General features: G+C 42.3%; 1 pseudogene; it reads left to right on the forward strand.

The window, feature by feature from the left end:
* The first annotated feature begins 307 nt into the window (after positions 1-307).
* LOC112392900 (V-type proton ATPase subunit e 1 pseudogene) lies at positions 308-538 on the forward strand (annotated as a pseudogene).
* The last annotated feature ends 15,262 nt before the right edge of the window (positions 539-15,800 follow it).

Consider the following 15,800-nt stretch of genomic DNA (forward strand, 5'->3'; position numbering starts at 1 on the left):
CCGTGAAAGTTCAGGGTCAAACAGCCTTTGGATACACGTATACTGTACCGCTCAGCAAACTCACTCAGAATGGCCTGCCTGCCTGCACACAGAACTTGGCATCCTTGGCCTCAAAGGGTTCAGCACCACGGGTCCACCTTGTGGGAAAAACGTCTCTGAGCCAAACCATACAAAGCCAAAGTGGTGGGGGGTAGGGGAGGAAGACCAAGCCAGCCAAAAGAGAAACATGTTTCCCCTGTCAAGGAAATCAGCCAGGTGAGGCCAAAGTGGGACAACGGGGCAGGGGCTAGAAGCTCCAGTGGCACCCATGGCGGATAACAGCCTCACGGAGCCCCTCATCTTGATGAATATGTCTGGGCTTCGTCGGCTTCTTGGTGCCCTGGTTCATCCCTAAGGAGTGATCATCACCATGATAGTGACCTGTTCAGTTTGCTGCTATCTCTTTTGGCTGATTGCGGTTCTGGCCCAAGTTAACCCCCTCTTTGGACCAGAGTTGAAAAATGAAACCACTTGGTATCTCAAGCATCTTTGGCCTTGAGGGACAAGACTCCCTCTCCAGTGCTCAGCCACTGACGTCATGAAGAGAATTCCTCTAGATGCAAAAGCACCTCCAAACCCAGACCACCTTCTTAGACTCACCTATTTTGGCCATCAGTTGCCTTAAATATTCACACCATATTTGCATATCTTATTCTACAGTGAAGTATCTTTTCCTACCGTCTTTTTTACACTTTGAAAACTTATGTACCTACTTAACCTAAAGTGTGCCGACTCCATAAAATGTTTACACACTCTTCTGAGGTAGAAAGTGCTATTCCTCTGAGAAATATGTTACTCTCTCCTTGGAATCTATGGATTTGAAGATGGCTCCTGCCTGCTCACAACATGGGAATCAGTGAGGTGTTTAAAAACTGCTACAAGACAAATTAAGGCTCCAGTGGGACAGTCAATAAGGGAACATGTTCCGAGGGAAGATGTGACCCAACAGATACACAAAAGTATATTCTCAGGATGAATCTTATTTCTGCCCTCTTTTGGAATAACTTATTTTTCTGCTTCCTATGAAAAAAAGAAAAGAAAATCAAATTAATTCCCTGCCCTCAATAATATATAATTTGAAGAAGGTCTTGCAATGTGCTGAGATTTACGTTAAAATGTTAATTAAACCAAGTTGTTGAGTAGAGTCAAGGGAACAGTGGATAGGCCAGAGTTGTGTAGCAAACACAGCGAGAACTAACTTGCCCAATGAGCAGGACTCCATGAAAAGTCACATTTCCCAGAAGATGACTTTCCATCAGATTTCTCAAATGTCACAGGATTTTGCTGACAAAGGAGAAGCCTCAGCTCAAAGTGTCTCTGTGGAGGCCGCTATGAATCAATCTCCTGCTCTCCCACGCGCCTGTGGCCACAATAGATCTGCCTTGTCCGCTGACACACGTGTCACCTGGGCTCCTCACAGCCAGAGGCACATGTGCCTAAACAGGCTAAATGAATTCTTGGCCTTGTAACAAAACAAGGATAACCAGCCACTGGTGTTTGACCCCATGACCTTGGCCTCTTTAGCACCATGCCTTCCCCAACAGAGTTAAAGAGCTGTGTGCTCTGTGGTCATGTCACCTGGCAGGAAACCATCAAGCATGTGAGTCCTGTATGGCAAGGAAAGTCTGGAGAAATTAAGGCTGAAATACTGCCTACACATCTATTTCTAGGAAGTGGTGTACTTCATATAACATGTTCCTATTTTCAAAAATGTCAAAATTGCTACATACTGAAAATGGTTGCTTTTGAGCCTTTAATAGAAATATGACTATGTATATAACAGGTAGGTAGATATTATGTATATATAACATATTATATATATTTATATATTAAATTACATATACATTATATATAAAAAATACATATATATATAATTTATGATTATATATATATAATAATATATATAATTTTATATAATACAGATATATATATAAAAAAATTTTAGAACCTTCTTGAGGAGAAATTGAAATAGGTGTTTCAGAAGCTTTCCAGTGGCCGCATTTCACCTGGGCCCGCCAGGAAGACTAATAAAATAAGGATCTTTTTTTGTTTGTTTTCCAAAGGAAAATTACCAACAAAATTCTAGTGTTCCTTTTCCTGGCAAGTCCCCTTGATATTAGTCTCTTGGTCTTTTTCTCATGTGCCTGAGGAGCAAGGAGTCTGCTGCAACGGAAGCCTCCGCTTTGGGGGACTTCACTGGAATCTGCTCATGGGACTCTTTCCTTCAGTGGCCCCTCTTCCCCTCCCTCATCCTTTGCTCCTTGTCTCTGTCTTCTCCCCAGGATCTCAGCCTGCGCCACTGTCCCTTTCCCTTACCACATTCCTGGCATGACGGCCTTCTGCCTTAGCATGCCAAGCTCCTGCCTGCTCACAGGTGCTTGCATTTGCTGTTCACGGTACCTGGAAGACTTGTCCCTGTCTCCCTCTCATCTTTCATTTCTTACTTCAATCATCACTTGCTCAGAGGCACTTCCCGGACCTCCCCACCTGAGTCAGTCCTCCACCTCCACCCAGGTACTCTCCATCACATTCCCCTGGGACTTGTCTTGAGAGTACTTATAATCATCAAGCAATATTCTGTGTTTGTTTATTCACTGTTAGCCCTCCCCTCTCTCTAGAATATAAGTTCCATGAAGGGTGAACTTCACCTACTTTTTGCACTCTCAAACACCCAGCACCTAAGCAATGGCTGGCACACAGAAGGAGCTAAATAAACAATAGATGAATGAATGAATGAATTGTCCAGTGTTCCTCAGAGGAAAGGCACAGCTTCTCCAGAGAGACTATGGAATATCTGACTTGTTATTTAAGGAGTTTGAAGAGCATTAATGACTTCAAACCCCTGACACTCTGCTTAGCCTCTGGTTGCTGTGGGACCTGCCTGACTTCAGGGAGCTTCTCTAGTTTCCAAACACAAAGTTGCCCACATCTTAAAATGCTTAGAGATATTTAGCCTCTAGATAATGATAATAGTTACCAGTTAGTGAGTACCTTCCCTGCCGGGAATGTGCATAAGACATTCTCACATTAGTCTGCTCGGCCAACCTATGCTGTAGGGGGTGTTATCCCTACTTCATATACTAGGAGAATGAGTCTCAAGTGATTTGCAAAAACACATGGAACGTGTAAGTATCAGAGCTGGTATCTGAATCTTGTCTGTCTCATCTATCTTAAAGGCCCATGCTTTTAACCACTTCTTCGTTTTGAGAAGCCAAAACATCAATGTGGTAAAGAGAATCAGCTCGTGGTGCACAAGCGTGTGATGTCCTTGAAAGGTGTGCAAGCATTTGTGTCACGTGATCTGTAATTTATGATTATATATATATAATAATATATATAATTTTATATAATACAGATATATATATAAAAAAATTTTAGAACCTTCTTGAGGAGAAATTGAAATAGGTGTTTCAGAAGCTTTCCAGTGGCCGCATTTCACCTGGGCCCGCCAGGAAGACTAATAAAATAAGGATCTTTTTTTGTTTGTTTTCCAAAGGAAAATTACCAACAAAATTCTAGTGTTCCTTTTCCTGGCAAGTCCCCTTGATATTAGTCTCTTGGTCTTTTTCTCATGTGCCTGAGGAGCAAGGAGTCTGCTGCAACGGAAGCCTCCGCTTTGGGGGACTTCACTGGAATCTGCTCATGGGACTCTTTCCTTCAGTGGCCCCTCTTCCCCTCCCTCATCCTTTGCTCCTTGTCTCTGTCTTCTCCCCAGGATCTCAGCCTGCGCCACTGTCCCTTTCCCTTACCACATTCCTGGCATGACGGCCTTCTGCCTTAGCATGCCAAGCTCCTGCCTGCTCACAGGTGCTTGCATTTGCTGTTCACGGTACCTGGAAGACTTGTCCCTGTCTCCCTCTCATCTTTCATTTCTTACTTCAATCATCACTTGCTCAGAGGCACTTCCCGGACCTCCCCACCTGAGTCAGTCCTCCACCTCCACCCAGGTACTCTCCATCACATTCCCCTGGGACTTGTCTTGAGAGTACTTATAATCATCAAGCAATATTCTGTGTTTGTTTATTCACTGTTAGCCCTCCCCTCTCTCTAGAATATAAGTTCCATGAAGGGTGAACTTCACCTACTTTTTGCACTCTCAAACACCCAGCACCTAAGCAATGGCTGGCACACAGAAGGAGCTAAATAAACAATAGATGAATGAATGAATGAATTGTCCAGTGTTCCTCAGAGGAAAGGCACAGCTTCTCCAGAGAGACTATGGAATATCTGACTTGTTATTTAAGGAGTTTGAAGAGCATTAATGACTTCAAACCCCTGACACTCTGCTTAGCCTCTGGTTGCTGTGGGACCTGCCTGACTTCAGGGAGCTTCTCTAGTTTCCAAACACAAAGTTGCCCACATCTTAAAATGCTTAGAGATATTTAGCCTCTAGATAATGATAATAGTTACCAGTTAGTGAGTACCTTCCCTGCCGGGAATGTGCATAAGACATTCTCACATTAGTCTGCTCGGCCAACCTATGCTGTAGGGGGTGTTATCCCTACTTCATATACTAGGAGAATGAGTCTCAAGTGATTTGCAAAAACACATGGAACGTGTAAGTATCAGAGCTGGTATCTGAATCTTGTCTGTCTCATCTATCTTAAAGGCCCATGCTTTTAACCACTTCTTCGTTTTGAGAAGCCAAAACATCAATGTGGTAAAGAGAATCAGCTCGTGGTGCACAAGCGTGTGATGTCCTTGAAAGGTGTGCAAGCATTTGTGTCACGTGATCTGTAGTTATAGCTTCCAACCCCTTCCTACCTATTCTAGACCAGTGCTTATTTGTAACAGTACAACTACTTCAGGTTGTTCATGAGTTTTCCTGGGTTTTCAAATACTGTTCTCATCAACTCCAAGGAAAGAAAGCAGAATTATTTGAGGTTTAGCACCTGCAGAAACTGTTGCTCTTTGCTCCAAGTAACAAACAGCTCACATTTATGGAAGATATAAGCTGAGTTCCACCTTCTTTGTGGTAAATTTCTACCAAAAGTAATGTGAAGGGTTGAAAATTTAATGTTCCTAAGAGTAAAATGTATACAGAAGTTTACAATTCCTAATTTTTCTATAATAATAGCTATCTCAGCATCAACACCATTCAAACAAAGCTATAAAAACACTAGGATAATATTTCAGAGAAAAACAGAAAAGGAAATAATTTACTCTCTTCCAACCCTCAGACCGTTATGATTCTTTTATCTGCATACCTGGCTTTTCTTTCTTAATCTGTCCATCATGTAGATTATTCTGAGTCTTTCTTTTTTTTTTCTTTCTTCTTTCCCAGAAATCATCATAAGAATATCTACCTATTAAGCTCTTGTCCCTTCCACTTGCCTTTTAACCCCCCCACCCCAATTTCTACATGAAGTTTACCGGTTTCTCCCTTAATTTTTTCTTCTGTAAGATGAGCTTCCAAGTTCTTACTCCTTTCTGCTTGAATTTGTATGAAAATGCAAGTGTTTAAGATTTACAACTCTGCTTCGCAGGCTCTCTTTCCATCTCTTCTGGGGCTTAACTACTGAGCTAAAAATCCCCCAGCTGAAATAGCAACAGATGGAAGGTTTTGAAGACATATCCAAATCTCCCAGTTCAACCAAAAAAGCAACAGTTTTCAAACTTGTTACATTATGGTGGGGAAGGATTTTCCACAGCCTGACCCGTCTTTCTAACAGGAAACTGTCAGCAGCTTCCATGGTGTATTAACCAAATGACTGAATTTAAGAGGAGCCTTTTCACAACAGGGAGAGCCTGTGTGCATGTGGACCTTCTCTCTCAGGCCAGTTTACTAGAGCAAGTGTCCAAGTCACCAGACATCTCCTCACTCCTGGGTAACAGGGCATAATGGGTAAAGAAAAAAAAAAAAAGGCAAAGAAAACACAATGTTGGAGAGCACTGGGAAGTAGTGTGGCATAGCGGTGAAAAGTAAAGGCCTTGGGATCCCAGTTTTGGCACAGAACAGTTTTTTGTGATCTTGGGCAAATTAATTAACTTCTCCAAGCCTCAGTTATCTCATCTGTAAAATGGGGCTATTCTCAGTACCTAGTTTGTCTTTTTGCTGTGACAAGATAGTCACAATTTGACAAGACTGTACAAAAAGCACTTAACACTCTTACGATACCATACTCTGTAAGTGGTTCCTATCACGAACATAGTTTTTATTTGCTATTACATCATGGACCAGGCAGCTTCCCATGATAGCAAAGGAGTTTAGGCCAACAGGTATAATGTCAGGTTTACCCTCCTAGATAACCCAAATTTATACCAGATGAATTAAGTGGAAAAAAGGAAAAATAATAAACAATGGACCTTTTAAATGTGTTTCCAATATAAATGGTCTAGAAGCAGAAAAGAGAAAATAAAAGGAAAAGGACAGACAAAACAGATAAAGCTTGCATCTCTCCCAGATTTCAACATAAACTATCATGGCTTTGGAAAAGACCCATCCATTCGTTCTTCAAAGTTCTTTTCTCAAGGGAGAAGAATCCCACCCAGAGAAGAGAGACCGGCCTCAAAATACCAAAAGAAAGTTCAAAACTCTGGCCTTCACATTGAGGTAACAGTCTCCAGGTCAGGGGTATTGACCTGTCTGCAATTTCTGCTGGTGGATCCACTGAAAGAGGGACCCCCAAAGTACACACGTGTACACTGTCAATCCCAAATGCACACACATTCCGGGTAACGCACCAAAGGCAGGGGGGAGGGGCACTTCATCAACCCCATCAAACTGGTACTTCTAGTGGCTGATACTCTGACTTTCTGGCCACCAGCTGTCATAAGAGGGCTGTATCCCTTTCTGAGACTCTGAGTAACCTCACCAAGAGGTTGTTCAAAAGGCATGCAGTTCAGAGAAGACAAAACAAACGCAGGTGTGCAGTAGAATGGGGCCGGTTCTGATGCTGAGACCAGAGTGAGGCTGCCTGCCACACTGCTTACTTCAAACCTAGTTTATTGGAACCAGAAAACTGAGTAACAACCACATTCTGAAACTCAAGATGCCAGCAAGAGTTGGATGTTCCTTAAAATAAGCTTTTGCGTTGATTATTTTTAGATGGCACTGAAAGGAGACACTTGCACCCACCTAGAAATTGTTCACGGCTTAAGTAGTAGATAAATTATTTTCCCTAGTGTGTGCTTTAAAATTTCACCTGAATGGAAAACGACACCAGCCATGTGCCTCACTGACCTAAACACCAAGCAGTCTCCTCCATACAGAAATTTAATTATTCTGTAAAATAAGACTTTTATTACTCTTGTGGAGTGAGTATATTTTTCGCCAACAATGATTTTCAAAGGCTTCAAATATCTGAAATCACTGTGAGAGGTAAAACTCTGATTAAACTGCTTTTTTCCCCTCGTTAGGAAATATCTCCTTAAAATACTAATAGAGCCCAAGCCTATTTACATTGCAAACAACACGAAACAGTTTCCCTGCTTCTTTCACTGGCCTCATCTAGCAACCAACGTGGTGAGAGTAATAGCAACTAAAACTGACGATTCTGACCTGGTGCCTGGCGAACATTTCTCCTCTTATAACTACTTGAGCGTGGCAGGCTCTTCCTATTAACTACATTACCTCACCATTATCAAAGACGAAAGGAAATTAATTTTGTTTTTCAAGGTCTTGGCAATAAGTCGGTTCTTTACTTCATCAGACATCTGCTGTTTTTCTACGTGTGTCGTTTGCGAAGCTGAGTTTTCCTTATGACTTTATTCTCATAACAATTTATCACGCAACGGTGTTTACCAGAGGACTTGGGCCGACGGGTTTTTCTCTCTCCCAGCAGAAAACGTAACAGTAACTTAAGGCCAATATCATCATCTATATTTCATTCTCAAATAGTTTTCTGGGGCTTAAAAAAAAAAGCCAACAAGACTGTCAAGAAAAAATAACCACTTATGGTCTCCGGCTGAAATGTATTGCCAATGCAACTCTACTTTGTTTTAACAGATGGGCCTTTATCAGCAAATTATGTGGGCAGTTCACCAACTTCCCTTAGGAATGGAGGAGTGCTTCCATTTACTTGGGCTCTTATCTGTTCATTTAAAGCCACAGTTGACCACAAAATTCTAGGGTTTTTTTTTTTTTTTCATGTATTGATACAAAGGATAAACTACAGAGAATCTTCTGTTCTCCAATCATTAGTCATTCCTGGGCTGATTGATAGGGCCTAAGCCTTATTTCACACCAGTGAAAAAAATAATTAGGTAGTCCCCATAGATACAGGAGGTTCTCTAACGCGCTCTACATTTATTCCCTTTGCCTAATGGCATGAGGGCCTCTGAGAAAGCTCTTCACAATATTTATTTTGATGTATAATCTGCTGGGGTTGACTCATTTTTCTTTTTCTTCTCTAATCTCTCACTGTTCCTCTCACTTTCTCCAGCTGCTGACTAACTCCTAGAAGCCTCAGTTCTGCTGGTAAACACAAGAACCAGATTCATGGGAGGCTGTTGTTTCAGACAAGAGTCAACAGCTCTAGAATGGGGTGTGCAGAGAATCTGAAAACCAACTTCAAGGAATATTAGAGAAAACCTCTATTTGCCTCATGCCTCCTATGTGGACCCATGTTTTTCTGTCTATATATATATATCTATATGTAGATAGATATAGACTTTTTTTCTTTTTTTTTTTGCGGTACACGGGCCACTCACTGTTGTGGCCTCTCCCGTTGCGGAGCACAGGCTCAGGACGCACAGGCCCAGCGACCATGGCTCACGAGCCCAGCCGCTCCGCGGCATGTGCGATCTTCCCGGACTTGGGCATGAACCCGTGTCCCCTGCATCGGCAGGCGGACTCTCAACCACTGTGCCACCAGGGAAGCCCTCTGTCTATATTTTTTTATTAAGGAGATTCTCATCAAAAAAAGATGAATGATGACAAATTTTTATTTTACCTTGAAAATTACTTTCACCTTCTTTTGTTGCAATTTACCATAAACATTTCCACAAGAATCCAATCCCTAGGCCTCAAGTTCTCTAAACCTATAAAATAAGAAGGTTGCACTAGACCCCAAGTTGAGTGTTCACAAGGAACACCAGGGGAGCTGGTTCAGTATGCAGATCTGAGCTCCACCCTGATTCAGTAGTGTGGAAGTGGCACCCAGGAATATTCCATTTTCAGCTCACCACTAGTGAATCTAATGTAGACTGTCCATGGACAACACTCTGGGAATACTGGTCTGATGAACTTCATAGGACACTTCCTCTTTCAAAAGTCTGTGATTCCATAAAAACCTCAACCGCAGCTATTGGCTGATCATCTGAGCAAATCTAACATTTATTGACAAATCTATCCAGCGGGCACTGGCTTCAGTGGTATCTCCCTGGGTCTACTTTGTGAGCAGGGCAAGCCTGGCTCCAGGTGGGCTTTGAGGCTGAGCAGGGTGTGGGTGGCAGCCCTACACTCCAGGAGCCAAACACATCAGCCCAGCCCAGCCCAGCCCACGGGCTCCTCCTGGCCTCAGTCTGAGACATAAGGCTCTTCAAAATGCTGCATCGCGGGCTTCCCTGGTGGCGCAGTGGCTGAGAGTCCGCCTGCCGATGTAGGGGACACGGGTTCGTGCCCCGGTCCAGGAGGATCCCACATGCCACACAGCGGCTAAGTCCGTGAGCCATGGCCACTGAGCCTGCGCGTCCAGAGCCTGTGCTCCGCAACGGGAGAGGCCACAACAGTGAGAGGGCCGTGTACCAGAAAAAGAAAAAAAAAAAATGCTTCATCGCTTTGGTATTCAAGGTAGGTTTCCAAAACAGCAGACACTTGCGTTTTCAAGGAAAAGTACAGAAACCTTTCATTTTGCAAGTAGTGACTCTGGGATCACCCATGATTTGTTACTTATTATCAGACAAGTCTTCTCCATTAGCACGAGAGAATACTGTAGGGATGAAATTAGAAAACTGATTACAACCCACGTGAAAAATGAACCACAACGAAGTGTGCAACTTTTCAAAACCATTCATCCTAACCTCAAGGCTCATGAATGAAAACCAGAGAAGTAAACGGCTGGTATGACCCAAAGGTCAGTGCTCACGCATGCTAACAGAATTTACAGGATGCTGTGAGGACAAGATCCCAGGTTATGAGCATGTGGAAGTCAGAGGCCAAGGCTTGATCACAACTCCCTCACTAGCTAGTTGTGTGACCTTGGCCAAGTTACTTCACTTCTCAGAATGTGTAAAATGGGGCTCACAGTTATTCAGTACATATCTACTGAGTGCCTGGAGTGGGCCAGTGATGTACAGTAATCTCAAGCAGTGGACAAAACAGGCGAAAATCCCTACCCTCAGGAAGAACACAGACAAGAGACAAAGAAGTTGAAACTACAATGTCAGTCAGTGATACGATGAAAAATAAAGCAGGGTAAGGAGTTAGAGTTTGGGGTTGCTATTTCAGATAAGAAGGTCAAAGAAAACCTCTCTGAGGAGGGACCGTTTGAACAGAGGCCATAATAAAGTGAGGAAGGAGCCTCATAATATCTGTGTAAAAGCCATCCAGGCAGAAGGAAAGTGCAGGGGCAAAGGCCCTGAAGCAGGAACATTTGAGGAATGGTCAGGTGACAGCAAGGTGACAAGTATGGCTTAAGGAAAAGGAGTGAGGGGAGAGTAGTAGGAAATTAGGTCAAAGAAGTAGCCAGATCATAAAGGACCTGAAAGTGAGCACTTTGGGTCTCATTCTGTTTTGATGAGGAGCCTTTAGAAGTTCTGAGTAGCATTAACTGATGGATGTTTGAAAGGATGGTTCCAGCTGCTGTTTGTAGACAAGAATATAAGGGAAGTGCATCCATCAAGATAGGTGAGGTCATCTTTTCTTGTTGCAATCTGACATAATCTTTTCCACAAGAATCAAGTCCCTGGGAAACCTATAAAATGAGAAGGTAATCAACAACCACAAAAATTTTGTGCTTTATAGAAGCAAAGTTTACTTCTCACTCATACTTCAGGTCCATTGTAAGTTAGCTGGGGTTCTGCTCCACCTCTTATCATTCTGGGACCCAAGGATGGAGCAGCCTTTATCTGGATGGCTGCAGATCACCACGACAGAGGGAAAAGGGAGCACGGTGACTCATGCACAGGCTCTGCAATGTCAGCCTGGGAGTGATACGCATCACTTCCACTCATATTCCATTGGCCAAAGCAAATCGTTTGAACACATCTAACTTCAAGGGCAGTGGGAAAGTACAATCCTACCATGTGCCTGCAAGATGGAAAATTGGATGAACAGCACTAACGAATACCACAGAGGCCAGAGGGAAGCAGGGAGACTGATTAGGAGGCTTTTACAGTAATCCAGGCAAGAGAGGCGAACGGCTTACACCAGGCAGTGGCAGGAGAGGTGTTAGGAAACAGATGCCGAAGATATTCTGAAGGCAGAGACAAAAAAAAATTTGCTGATGGATTGGATGTGGAATAATCATAACCACCTCACAGTGGATTTATTTTGGTGCAGATTAAATGAGATGATATATGTGAAATTTTTGCACAATGCCAGACACGTTGTAAACCTCAACGATGGTGATTATTATCGTCGTAGTTCGAGACTGAAGAGGTACTTATGATAACAGAACAGAACAGCCTAATTTTGGCCCATCCTATTTTCCAAGATATATTGTTGCTTCACTCTTACACCACTATTCACACACACACATGCACACAAAGATATTTTCCAAAAATAATCATAGTATTTATTATCAACTTGACTTTAAATGGTCTTCACCTCTTAGGAAACTTTCTAATAATGAACTGATTTTCCTAGTAACTTCAGAGAAGCTTTCATTCATGTGGACACACATTTGGGACCCAGAAAGCAGCCTGCATAAAAGTCAGGAAGCCCCCAGTCTCTCAGCTCAGATGTTGTAGATTAATAGTCATTTGATTTGGAAATGTGAAATGAACTGATAAGAAAACTTGTTCGTACCAATGACATTCAGGAATGAAAACTGACAGGTCACCTGCTTTAGAAGATTTGATTCTTCAGATTTTAAGGGGAGGAGACCTTTAGTGACATTTGCTTTCTTATGGCTTACATTAAACAATTTAATATATAACATGAGGGAGAGAACATGATTTAAACAATATATCCAGGAGGAAAAATAAATGACCTCAGTCCCAAGAGGCACTGTTATGCACTGGTACTATTCATGTACATTATAAGGAATGATGTATCAGTTTTACTTCTAATCAGCATCTAAATATATCACCGTCGGTTCCTGGAGTGCATTACACTATCTCGCAATGCATGCTCACATTCTACGTTAATGTGGAAAGTATCCATCCGTTATCAGGCAGAACTTAATTCTATATTGAAAAATGAGGTGTCTGCTTGGTACACTTCTATTTTTAGGTTTAAAGTCATTGAGAAACCAAATCTAAAATAGAACTTTGGAACTAAACTATGCTGTTTTTTAGGGCGTGGGTGTTAAGAGATAACAATTTTGGGGGCGTCTGATTCAGAGGTATCACCTATGTTTTGGGTGCCTCTGGTTTCCTCTCCCGTTTGGGAGCATCTAACCCAATGGTGTTGTGAAATTCTTTAAAAATATTCTTAGAACAAATTTTTAAATAAACATATAATACATGTGGCTATCTCTGAGTTAACTGTCCCCATAAACAAGCAAAATATCCCAGGAATGTCACCATTTCAACTTCTAAACTATGTCTTTCAAACTGCTTCCTGTCTATGCATGTGTCTTGATTTGGGGTTCAAAATCTATGTTCTCTATGGATATCAGTAGGATAAAAAGGGCTGGTTTATGCTAACACATATATATGGAATCTAAGAAAAAAAAAAAGGTCATGAAGAACCTAGGGGTAAGATGGGAATAAAGACACAGACCTACTAGAGAATGGACTTGGGGATATGGGGAGGGGGAAGGGTAAGCTGTGACAAAGTGAGAGAGTGGCATGGACATATATACACTACCAAACATAAAATAGATAGCTAGTGGGAAGCAGCTGCATAGCACAGGGAGATCAGCTTGGTGCTTTGTGACAACCTCGATGGGTGGGATAGGGAGGGTGGGAGGGAGGGAGACGCAAGAGGGAGGAGATATGGGAACATATGTATATGTATAACTGATTCACTTTGTTATAAAGCAGAAACTAACACACCATTGTAAAGCAATTATACTCCAATAAAGATGTTAAAAAAAAAAGGGCTGGTTGTTGCAATATTATACAAATGAAAGTTAAGTATTGAAACACACCAGGTGATGTGTTCCACGGCATAACAAATACAAGCAGACTCAGTTAGCCAGACCATGTGCTGAGGCCACTGTGGATGTTCCATAAAGTGGATCTGATGGATTTACTGAGCATCTTCTATGCGCTTAGGACAGCGTTAGGTACCATGAAAAATAAAAAATACATGCAACTATTTCTGTTCTCAAACGCCTCAAAACAATTGAGGATTCAGTGGATCTCTGTTGGGTCCAAATGATAGAAATGCAACTTGATCTAGCTCAACTCAAACACAGAAAAAGTGGAGGAAGGTGGGAATTTATTGGCTCACCTGACTGAATTATGGGGCAAGTGTAGACCTAGCCTGTAGAGGGATGAAATTCTCAAGTGCTTTGTTTTTACGTCTTGCCCCTGTGCTTCTCTCTGTGCTTCGGCATCATCTTCTCAGACTGGGTTTTCCAGAAAGCACACAACTCTGGCAACCTCCAGATTCACATCTTGACCACTTCGGCACCAGAATGAAAAGGACCCTTCCCCACTGGTTCTATGAAGGGGTGCACATTTCCGTGGTGTAAATACTCCCACCCTGGCCAGCTTCAAGCTACCACCCTGAGGTCACCAAATGGGGAGCAGGGAAGAGATGCTGTCCTGAGCCTGGCTGAGCAGGTGCAAGCCAGCTCCAGCATGCCACTGATTTCCACCATACTGCAATCCCCTCTCTATACACACCTACAGAAAACCCAGCTAGACCTGGTCCCCGCTTTCAAGGGGTATTTCAAAGAAGACAGAGAAGGAAGTAAATAATTACAGAACAGTGAGGTAATTGCTACAATACAGGCACACACAAATACAGAGATGGCCCCAAGCAGGGGTGATCCCCTCTGCCTGGGCTGGAGTTGGGGCCTCAGGGGAGGCTTCATAGGAGATGCCTTTATGGTGGAGAACATGTTCACCACTTGGAAGTGTAGAGGGGAAGGGTGTGCAGAGGAAACACCGTGCACAGTGACCCACAGGAATGCAACGGAAGGGGGGTGAAGGGACTGTGAGAGTGGTTGGAGGGAAGGTACAAGAAGCTGAGAGACGTGGGCGGGGCTGGGGGCTGCGGGGAGTAAATCAGAGATGAGTCATGAGGACTTCGGATGCCTTCTAAGGAATTCGGCTCTTTAGCCCATCCGTCAGTGGTCTTCAACCTGTTTCTAGTAGGGGGAACCCTTTTGCTATGAAATGTTAGGTGTGATCTCAGCTTATAAAACAAATAAATTTCATATTCTTAGGGCATACTCATTGTACTAAAAATAACTGCGTTACATTTGCTCAGAACACCCGTTTGTAAACCGGTGGTGTCCTGAGTGTTAAAATTTGGTATACAGTATAGCACATTTGAGAGAGTTCACGCTACTTAGATTTTTAAATAATTGTTTCTGAAATAATTTCAAACTTAAAGCTGCAAGCATAGTATAAAGTACACCCATACTTTACCCAGACCTGCCTATTGTTAATATTTTGCCCTGTTTGCTTTATCGTTTGCTTTCTTACTCTTTGCTCTTTTCAAAAGTATGTACACACGTGTATGTGTATGTATGTGTGTATACTTATTTTTCTGAGCCATCTGGGAATACGTTACGTACCTCATGGACATTTACCCCTGAACACCTCAGGATATATTTCCTAAGAATAGAAATACATATTCTCTCCTATAACTACAGTATAGCTATCAATTTCAATAAATTTAACCTTTATTCCATACTTCACTCTTCTGCCCTAATTCCAATTTTGTCAGTTATTCCAAAACTGTCATTTATAGCATTTCCCCCCTCCAGTACAGGATCCACTCTAGGACCACATAGGGTGTCCTTCCATCCCTAATTTGTGATATGAATTTTGATCTCCAGTCGAAGTTTTTTCAACTTCTCCATTCTATGTATAGTGGCTATTTTTTTTACTTTGCTATTAATAAGCAATTTGAGGGGATACATTTTTAGATTAGGCAAAAATGATGATTTTTCAACTTTAGCACTCCTTCCATGATTACCAGTAGGTAGTTGACATTCCATTATAGGCAAGAGCCCTCCCTTCTCCTCCATAGTTTTTGGTCTTTTTGTTTTTTAGTATTTATCTCTTTATTATCAGTGTGTACTCATGGATTCCTTTTTCTTCAATGCTTTATAATTGACTTACTGTCTTTAACATCAGTGCTCAGATTATCTCTGCTTTGACCACTGGACATCCCTTCAAACTGACTTCTCTGTCCTAGTGATATACCCCACTGGGTTTTGGGTTTTGGGGATTTTTTTTAGCATCTTCATACTTTCTGACATAAAATATACCAGGTTCATCCATACCTACCCTGCCTCAGCCTTGGAATCAGCCGTTTCTTCAAGGATCCCTGGTTCCTTTTATTGGGGAATGGCATTAGGGACCAAGATTTGGGTACTAAGTGTGCTTATTTTTACTAGGGTGTCATTACTTCTTGGCCTTTTCAGTGGACGAAGCTAGGATATATACATGTATGTATCCACAGAGAACACACACACACATAATTCTGAGTCCACACCAATGCCTCAAGTTCAAATCCATCCCCACAGAGT

This window comes from Neophocaena asiaeorientalis, unplaced genomic scaffold (assembly GCF_003031525.2).
Source record: "Neophocaena asiaeorientalis asiaeorientalis breed wild unplaced genomic scaffold, Neophocaena_asiaeorientalis_V1.1 scaffold547, whole genome shotgun sequence".
Taxonomy (NCBI): Eukaryota; Metazoa; Chordata; class Mammalia; order Artiodactyla; family Phocoenidae; genus Neophocaena; species Neophocaena asiaeorientalis.